The sequence below is a fragment of the Arvicanthis niloticus genome (genome assembly GCF_011762505.2).
Source record: "Arvicanthis niloticus isolate mArvNil1 chromosome Y unlocalized genomic scaffold, mArvNil1.pat.X SUPER_Y_unloc_14, whole genome shotgun sequence".
Lineage (NCBI taxonomy): Eukaryota > Metazoa > Chordata > Mammalia > Rodentia > Muridae > Arvicanthis > Arvicanthis niloticus.
Genome location: NW_023045005.1, coordinates 108340 through 118937, shown reverse-complemented (window position 1 = coordinate 118937; position 10598 = coordinate 108340).

The window sequence follows — 10598 nt, the reverse complement described above, 5'->3', positions numbered from 1 at the left end:
TACCCAGCATTTTGCTGCATACAGGAAATGCACCTCAGTGTCAAAGACAGACACTACATCACAGTAAAGGGCCAGAAAACAATTTTCCAAGCAAATGGTCCCAAGAAAAAGATGGAGTAGCCATTCTAATATCAAATTAAATTGACTTTCAACCTAAAGTTATCAAAAAAGATAAGGAAGGACACTTCATACTCATCAAAGGAAAATGTCCAAAGAAGAACTCTCAATTCTGACCATCTATGCTCCAAATGCAAGGGCACCAACATTCATAAATCTAAAAAGCACACATTGCACACTAAAGCTCAAAGCACACATTGCACCACACACAATAATAGTGGAGATTTCAACACCCCACTGTCAGCAGTGGACAGATCATGTAAACACAAACTAACAGAGACACATTGAAACTAACACAAGTTATGGACCAAATGGATTTAACATATATCTATAAAACATTTCATCCTAAAACAAAAGAATAGACCTTCTTCTCAGCACCTCATGGTACCTTCTCCAAAACTGACCATATAATCAGTCACAAACAGGCCCGACAGATAAAGAAGATTGAAATAATGTCATCAAAATGATTTCTTTTTTTATTGGATATTTTATTTACATTTCAGATGCCACCCCCTTTTCCCCATTTCCCCTCCCTAGAAAAACACCTATCCCTTGCCCCCTTTTCCTATCAAAATGATTTCTTGAGTCACTGTCTTCAGTTACTTATTTAGCAATTTGACTACTCAGCTTCTCTGGAAATCCTGACTGTACTTCACGAGAGCTGGGACTGCAGGCAAGCACACACCCCTGCCCTGCATTTATGTGAGTGCTACAGATGTTGATTCAGTTGCTCATGGTTGTGTAGTAAATTCTTGACCCACCAAGTCTTCACCCCAGCCCTGATAGCTGATGACTTAAATGTATATAGAGATGAACCATCTCTGCTCTGAACTTTCATACTTCTCCTTCTCCTTCTTCTGAACTTTCAAACTTTTCCTGACGTCCAGTCTCTGCCCTTGCACATGCTGCTCTGGTGTTTCCCTACCTAACAACTAATTATTCAGCTCACATTATTACTTTCTTGACTTGTTCTAGCTATGCCCCCCCCAAAGATTACTCTCAGATGGTAGCTCTGAACTTATCCTGCAGCCTTTGCCTCTCTCAGCATGCTAAAAGTATTTTGAACACAGGAAATCAATGTGTTCATCCATTGGCACAAAGGCATGGTACAATGAGTGTGGACAGAAGGTATGCTATAACTAATTATTGGGTTATAATGAATTTTGTGAATGGTGTTGGAACGTGTGCATTTTTCAGTCTCAAAAATAAACCTTGTCAGTTTTCTTAGTGGAAACAACTGCTGTGTAGAGACAATTTTAAAAATATCAATTTTCCAAATCTTCAGTTTCTTTCTTTTTTTTTTTTCTTCCCTGTTGCATTTCATGACATGACGTGCTGGTGGTACATCAAGGAGCTCTGTAACTCCTGAAATTAAGCTGTATCTATCTTTTTCATGTGGGTCCAGAGAAACATGCAGATTTCTAGGGATGGGGATGGAATACTGAAGTTGAAGTTATGAAGAAGAGTGGGAAAGAAGGACAATGGGAGTGATTTTATTTAAATATCTCCTGTCTTGCTTGGGCGTGGGAACATCAGGTTTGCAAAGTCAGTTTTGAAAAGAGTACTGATTGTTTAAGTGTTTGCAAACTCTTTTCAAATGTCTAAGGTGGAGGAATGAAAGTGTTGAACTTTGGGAGAGGAGTTGGTTGGCTTCGTGTTTCAGTATCCCAACAATAAAGATTATTGCAATAACAATGGAGTCTCAGATTGGATACCACAGAGACCTCCATTGCCAGCCAACTGATTTTATTTTGTGAGCCCATGGTTACTCAAATATCCAATCAATATAAGACTCAGCTACAAAAAAAGAATTACAGACCATTTTCCCTTAAAACCACAGATGCAAAATATATTTAATAAAATAAATTAAATAAAATAGAAAACACTTCAAAACATAATCCTCCATGATCAATGAGGCAGGCTCTATTAAAGAGATCAGGAATGGTTTAATATAATGTGCTTAATGTGTAAGAAAATAAAGCAAGTGGTCATCTCATTAGATGAATAATTCTGTGACAATATTTAATTCCACTTTATGATAAAATTCCTGGAGTGATTAAGGATACAAGGGACACACCTAAACATAATAATGTCACTTTACTGCAAACCTATAGCCAACATTAAATTAAATGGAGAGACATTCATATTAATTCCACTAACTCACAAACAAGATGAGGTTATTCATTCTCTCCACATCTATTTAAAATACTATCTAAAAGTTTAGCAAGAACAATAAAACTGAAGAAGATAGAAGTAATATAGATTAGAAAGGAGGAAGTAAAATTATCTTTTTTTTTTTTTTTTTTTTTTTTTTTTTTTTTTTTTTTTTTTGGTTTTACGAGACAAGGTTTCTCTATATAAGCCTGGCTGTCCTGGAACTCACTCTGTAGACCAGGCTGGCCTCGAACTCAGAAATCTGCCTGCCTCTGCCTGCCAAGAGCTGTGATTAAAGGTCATCGCCACCACTGCCCAGCCAAAATTGTCTTTATTTGCAGATGATACAAGTGGACCAAAACTTCCCAAATATAATTCCTAGACCTGATAAGCCCTTTCACCAACGTTGTTGGATACATGATCAACTAAAAATACAAAGAAAATACAGTGGCATTACAAATGAGTTTGTAAGTGGAAACAAAATAGACAGACACCATAAAATTTGAATTGATTGTTGATGCTTGTCACATTTTTTCCTCATAATAAATAACCTTGAGTAACTCAGTGTGTTGGGTATGATCTTACCAAATTCTTTGTAGTCACAGATTACTTTGGGTATTCTTGAGGGTCCTCAAAGATGACTGTGATACACAAAGGCTTTAATAGATTGATTTCATGCTGAAGAGTTTACTCTTATATAAAGATACCAGAAAGTACAAAACTATAATGCATTGACTATGTTTATGGGGTTCCTCTGCATTATGACTTTTTCTCATGGTATCTAGGATGACTGCCACATGCAAAGGCTTTACCACATTGCTTATGCATAGTGTTTCTCTCCAGGATGTGTTCTTCTATGTTCATAGATGACTGTGTTGTGAAAAGGTTTTATCTCATTGATAAAATTTGTAAGATATGTCTTCAATATGTGTTCTGCTATGTATTCAAGTATGTCTATAATATACAAATGTTGGGAAGAAGCCAAAGAAACTTGCCCTAAGGACTTCCTTTTTGTTACCAACCTCCATTTAATCATAAATTCAAGCTAAGTTTTAGGTCATAGAGGACCTGTGTACTTAACAGTATCTGACCCACTTTCATCATTCATGGTTTGTTACCTAAAACATAGCAACTGTTCCTAACCATGATTTCTGTTATTCATGTTTTATTCCTCAAAATATAATGCATGTTCCTAACCACAAAAGAACAAATGGCTGTGATAGTGTGGACCATAAAACCTACATTGTGTATCATTTGACATAGAGTAAAACAGAAAAAAAACATGATTGGGAGAAAAATGTAGCTGTAACTTGGCACAGGACTTTGTGATTTTGACTTTTAGAAGCTATATAACTTTCTGGTTCAGGGTGGGGCTGATGCTGGGGTATTGCAGCTAAGCTTCTGAGTATAATTTTTGTGGCTCTGATTTATCAGTAGACTTGATTACAATAAATTCTTATCATTTCCCTTGTCCTGTGTTTGAGTTGTGTTAGATCTCATTAGACCCCATGATGTAAAGGCTTTAGCACAGTATGTAACCACTATCCAGTATCAATAGTTTCATAATGATGAAGACTACAGAGGTGTGCAAAGGCTTCATTGTACTAAACATGTCCATTAGGACTCTGTGGGTGTGTCCTGAGTTACAGGGTGCATATTTAGAACTGAGAAGGCAAGTCCATAGTCACAGGGGACATGATTAAGACTGAGTGGATGTGTCCTGAGTCACAGGGGCATGCTTAAGACTCAGTGGGCGTGTTTAAGACTAAAGAGGCATGTCCTGAGTCACAGCGGGTGTGCTTAAACTCTAGCATATATTCTTTCATAATAATGAAGACTAGAGAATTGTGTAACCGCTTGACCGTATTAAATACATTCACAGGGTGTCTGTCTTAGTGTTTCTATTGCTATGACAAGAAATCATGAACAAGGCAACTCCTATAAAAGCAACAGTTTAATTGGGACTGGCTTACAGTTTCAAAGATTTAGTCCTTTTTCATCATAGCAGAAAGCATGGAAGGTATGCAAGAAAACATGATGCTGGTGAAGAAGCTGAGAGTTCTGCATCTTGATCCAAAGGCAGGCAGGAAGAGACTGTCTGCCAGGGAGATAGTAGGAGGGCCCATTCTGCACTGGGTGGAACTTCGAAGCCTTCAGTGATGCACTTCCTCCAAGGACACATGTCATAATAACTTCCTCCCACTTCCTGAGACAAGCATATTTATACTAAGTCATTCTACTGCCTGCCTCCATATGATTATGCAAACACATGATGTATGGAGACCAAATCTAAAAATAGCATAATACAAAATATGTGAGGTTCAAATTAAAAAGTCCTCATCACCTATAGAAGTCTCATAAATGTTAAAAGTCCAAAGTTAAAAGTCTCTTCTGAGATCATTTCCAATCATGTAACGGTAATCCCCTATACTTTCCAAAACAAATAGCACATCATATCCATCCAAATTCACAGGATATAGGTCACCATTCTTAATCACCATTGTGAGGAAATACTGGGCCAAAAGAAGACCAAAAGCCAGCAAGGCAATCTCCAAACTCTGCATCTCCATGTCTGATATCAAAGTGTTCTTCAGATCTCCAACTCCTTCCTGCCCTGCTCACTGCAGCACAATTCTTTCTCTTTGGCTGATTATATTTCCTGAAAGTAGTTTTCCTGAGAAGGTATCCCATAGCTCAGGAATCTAAATCTCTTGGGGTCTGCAAAGTAACTGCAAAATTACAGCTTCTTGTTCCAGTATCCAGGATCCACAGATGATCTTCTGTGCTCCTCAAAAGAAGCTGGGTCTCTCTCCAGCTCTTTCCTCTATAGGACACTAGGTTCTGCTTGACTCCACTCAACTGCTGCTGCTGTTCTTTCTGCTCATCCCATAGGACTGACATTTTCAACATGCTGGGTTCTTGGTGACAAACAGTCTTCACTGTGTTCCTCTCATGCTCCCTTCATGGTGCCAAGCCTTAGCTGCACTGCATGAAACATTCATGCCTTAAAACCAGTGTCACCTGGGTGAGTCTTACACAGGACTGAGTCAAGCTGCACCACAAGGGACAACATTGGCTACCTCTGGAATACAACTTCTTTCTCCTCTCAGAAAACAATCGCTAGAAGATTTCACCTCAGTCATGCAGGTTTCTTCTTTGTCACCACTCTTTTTAACTACAGCCAACCAGCATCAATTGTCTCAGTCATCCCTTCTGTTCTTTCCTCTAAATCCAGAGCCACATGGACAAAGCTGCTGAGTTCCTCTGCTTTTTGGGGTTGGAACATGGCCCCATCTATTACATCATCACCAGCTTTCTATTTTTCAACAACTTCACTGCCTAAGCTCAGCTTTCCTTGAACTTGCTCTGTAGATTTACCTTGAACTCAGATCTGCATGGCTCTGTCTCCTGAATGCTGGGTAATACGTGTGTAACACTTTGTCCATACCTAAACTTTTCCTTACTTAAAACATGTTCTGTACCAGGAAGATGTGAATCAGAGATGTGCTTGACCTTTATCTAGGATTTAAAGCATGTACCTCCATGCCTGTACTCAAGTATTTTACTTTGGATCTTAAAATAATAACCAAGAATAGTAATCACAATCCATCAATTGTCAACTTCACAGATACTGGTAACACTTGTGTCTACATGAAAACAATAACTAAGTAATAATAATGCCTAACATGATACAGTTGTCTTTCATACAACTTCACATCCATAAGTTTAGGTGGATGGAATCTTGCTTTAATGTCACAGCTCTTTTAATTCCATTTAATATCATTGATCACAGAATTTAGCTTCATTCAACTTCCTGGTTAGATTTTCTCTTTTGATCTAACATTTTATATTTTTTTCTTTCTAAGATTACTATGCTTGCTCAAATCATCATGAGAATAAACATAGGTCAAAGGCTTAGCTGGCTTCACTGAGACTTCCTTTGTCAATGCAATGAACATCAACCTCTTTACCTTATCTTCATGGACACTCCACAGACAAGGGCAAAGGCAGGAACATTCTTCAGCAAAACATCGTAAAAACTATACAGAAAGTTCAAATCACCCTCAGTACATACGGGTTTCATATTCTGACTAGGATGGCCCAGTAAGTTCCACTTAATGTATATACAGATCCAAACTCTAAAAATCCACATTGCTCCATAAAACAAAATCAAAAACCATGATAAGGCCTATCATAGCAATGCTTAAGTCTGCGGGACCAACTTCTGTCTTAGATAGAATTTCCATTGCTAAAAAGAGACATTGTAACCAAGGCAACTGTGTTAAAGGCAAATATTTAATTGGGCCTGGCTTACACTTTCAAATGTGTAGTCCATTGCCATCATAGCAGAAAGAATGTCAGCATGCAGTCAGCCATGATGCTAGAGAAGGAGCTGAGAGTTCTGCATCCTCATGTGAAGGCATCCAGGAAGAGACTGTCTTCCAGCCAAGTGGTAGGAGGCTCTGTTCTCTTTGGCCTGAGCTCCAAATATTACTACCCTAGTAATTCAATTTCTTCAAAAAGTTAATATCTACTCCCACAAGGCACATCTCTTAATATTGCTACTTTTTAGGGTCAAACAAACTTAAGTCACCACAGTTTATTTCTACTATAAAGTCTTTCATGCTTTTAAAATGATTAGAACATGCAGAGGTTTTAACATGTTGATTACTTTCAGATAGTTTCTCTCTCATATGTGTTCATTTCTTTATTCAGAAACCACTGTGGCAGGTAAATGATTTCCCAACTTTAGAACAATCAAAAGGTTTCTTCTCAGTTTGTGTTCTTTTATGTCTTTGAATACAGAGATATGCACAGGCTTTGCCACATTCATTACATCTGTAAGGTTTATCTAAAGTGTGTGTTCATTCAACTGTTTGGAGAGTACAGTGACATGCAAAGGCTATACCATGTTGACTACATTCATAAGGTTTCACTCTGTACATTTTCTTTCAGAGATGACTGTGTCCTGGAAAGGCTTTACCTCATTCATGACATTCAGTTTCTCTCCAGTATGTGTTCTTTTATGTCTTTGGAGACTACTGTGACGTGAAAAGGCTCTACCACATTGATTACATTCATGAGGTTTTTCTCCAGTATGTGTTCTTTTATGTCTCTGGAGATGACTGTGACTTGAAAAGGCTTTACCTCATTGATTACATGAATAAGGTTTCTCTCCAGTATGTGTTCTTTTATGATATTTGAGACTAATGTGACTTGAAAAGTTTTTACCACATTGATTACATTCATATGGCTTCTCTCCAGTATGTGTTCTTTTATGATATTTAAGAGTACTGTGACATGAAAAGGCTTTACCACATTGGTTACATTCATAAGGTCTCTCTCTGGTATGTGTTCTTTTATGATATCGGAGAGTACTAAGACATGAAAAGGCTTTACCACATTGGTTACATTCATAAGGTTTCTCTCCAGTATGTGTTCTTTTGTGACTTTGGAGATTACTGTGACATGAAAAGGCTTTATCACAGTAATTACATTCATAAGGTTTCTCTCCGGTATGTGTTCTTTTATGTCTTTGGAGATGACTGTGACCTGAAAAGACTTTACCACATTGATTACATGCATAAGGTTTCTCTCCAGTATGTGTTCTTTTATGATATTGGAGACCACTGTGATGTGAAAAGGATTTACCACATTGATTACATTCATGTGGTTTCTGTCCAATATGACTTCTTCCGTGCCTGCAACAGTAATGAGCACATGTGAAAACTTTACCACATTCATTAGCCTGATCAATCATTTTACCGATATGAATAAATTTTATACTTGGTCTAATAATAAAGAACACTCAGATCTTAAGGTTTTATCACTTTCATGTTCATGGTTGTACTTGCTCACTGTGGTTGTCTTTACCTCTCCAAAAATACCTGTGATGGTAAGAGCACTTATTACCTGGCTCACATTTATAAAACCTTTTATCTATATGAGATTTCTATATGTTGTTTTTTACATGTCATAAGAAATGTGTGATAACTCAGACCATTAAAACACTGATTGCATTCTTCATTATTCCTGTAGTGTGCATCACACAACAGCAGCACTGTGAACCAGGATTAACAAAATAATTTACAAACTTCTAGTACCCATAGAGATTTTTTGCAGTGTGACTTTGGGGATATTCCCAGTAAAGTTAGAAAACCAATTAATTGCAAACATCTATCATATTGAGAAAGTCTACCAAAGGCAGAATACTACATATCTTCTCATTGTTCTGAAGTAGATAGAGGTACATTGTCCTTTTAGTATCTCTATGCTCACATAGTTTCATCCATTCTGACAATTGATACACCCATTAAAAAAGAAGAACAAATAAAAGGTTTCCACATGGAATTCACATAGATTGACTTTTTGTTCATTGGAGATATGATTAATGTTTCTCCACGACAACATTCTTGACTCTCATAAAGAGACCTCACAATAAACTTAAATATTTCACTACAAGAATATGAGTATCACCAACTTTATCATGAAGTATTTGCTTACTAGAAGGTTATGGATACATGTTTATCACTATTCAATGTGCCACATCTAAATATTATGAAGCTATACAAATTGGTAGTTACACAACATAGCTCTAATGGAGATACAAGTCAAATAAATAATCTCTTAAGGCATTGATTCCTTCCCTTCTTTCTTACAGAAACTCCTTGAAAACACAAATCAGATAACTGACATTGAGGTACACACTTTTGGGAGAATACTATAATCATAGCTACAATAAAAGGACAGATATTTTACACACTTGCTTTCCTCTAGAGCTTCCAGATCATATTAAAATTTTCTCACAGGCATATTTGTATCAGCTTAGACAATAAAATTACCTTTCATGACTTCTCAAAGTTTGATGTTGTTCTTCAGTAGGATGGTCTTCCAAATTATATCCTGAAACCAAGGTACCAGAAAATGAAATTTTAATTAGGCAAAATTCAAGTTACTCTGAATTTTTACAGCAATGGACCTGATTTATTCAACTCAATATTACTTGTTCTCTATTGAAATAAGGGATGATCATCAGTAACCAAGAAACATTTTCCCTTATTTTGAGAAGCAAAAGAAAATTCAGTCTTACCTATAGCAGTGAGGTTCCAGTAGGTCTCAAGCATCACATCTTTGTAGAGATTCTTCTGGGAAGGATCCAGCAAATTCCACTCTTCCACAGTGAAGTTCACATGCACATCATCATAAGTCACTGCATCCTAAAATATCACATACATGTGTACAACACAAAGCCTGATACTGACATCACTACAAAGTAAATGTATGCTTCCTAGATAATGTACTCATATAATTCAGGTGATTCCTCCACTTATTTGTTGACACACGAATTATAATATCATCACCATGTCAGTTTAGAAGGAACTTAAAATATAAGGTTCACCTGTGGCACTTCTGAACCCTTTGAATAGGATACAATCTTGCAACACAAATGGCAATTGAGAGAAATATGCAGGGGGAAACAAATCTGAAAAATTGTGTGAACAATTACTAACTACAAAAATGATGGGCAAGCTGCGTATATTTGCTCATGTCTTTAATCACAGAGGTACAGGCAGGTGTATGTCATTGAGCTGGATGCCAGCACAGTCTATGAAATGAGTTTCAGGGCAGCAAAAGATACATGTTAAGAACCTCACTCTGAAAATAAAAAAAAGAACCTCACTCTGCTACAAAAATAAAGAAGGAAACAAAACTGATAGAATGAACTCACAGTTCTTTACTGAAGTTCCTGCAAAGAATTACACATTGACTGCAGTTCTGTGTTCATCTTGCATAAACAAAAAGTGAATCAGTTTAAACAGCAACATTAATTAAATTTTACTAAAAGGGAATGCATGTTTAAATAGTTAAAATAGACAGATGAAAATATTAGTAATATATATATGTTGATCAGATATAAAGAGCATAGTTCAGGACATATAGCTCAGGAGTTGAAAGCTCTTTGGTCTTCTACATAATGGTGGTCAATTTCTAACATATACATGTGGACCAACACCTGTCTATTTTCTCAAGAGCAAAAGTTCTGAGACCATCTTCTGACAATAGCAAAGATGAGACACACATTCATAATCATGCACAGAGGCATAATACACTTTTTTATTCAAAAATTTCAAAACAAACACAAAAGTTCAAGAACATCATGAACCTGCAATTCAATGACACTGAAGCATCAGATAATATCGAGGACATGAGCATAAGCCGTCCGGAGAAATAGAATCCAATCTATATATTTGGCTGAATTTCAAAATTAAAGATGTAGATTAAGAGCAGCAAAAAAGCATGTGCTTATTGAACAAAAATATGTCACA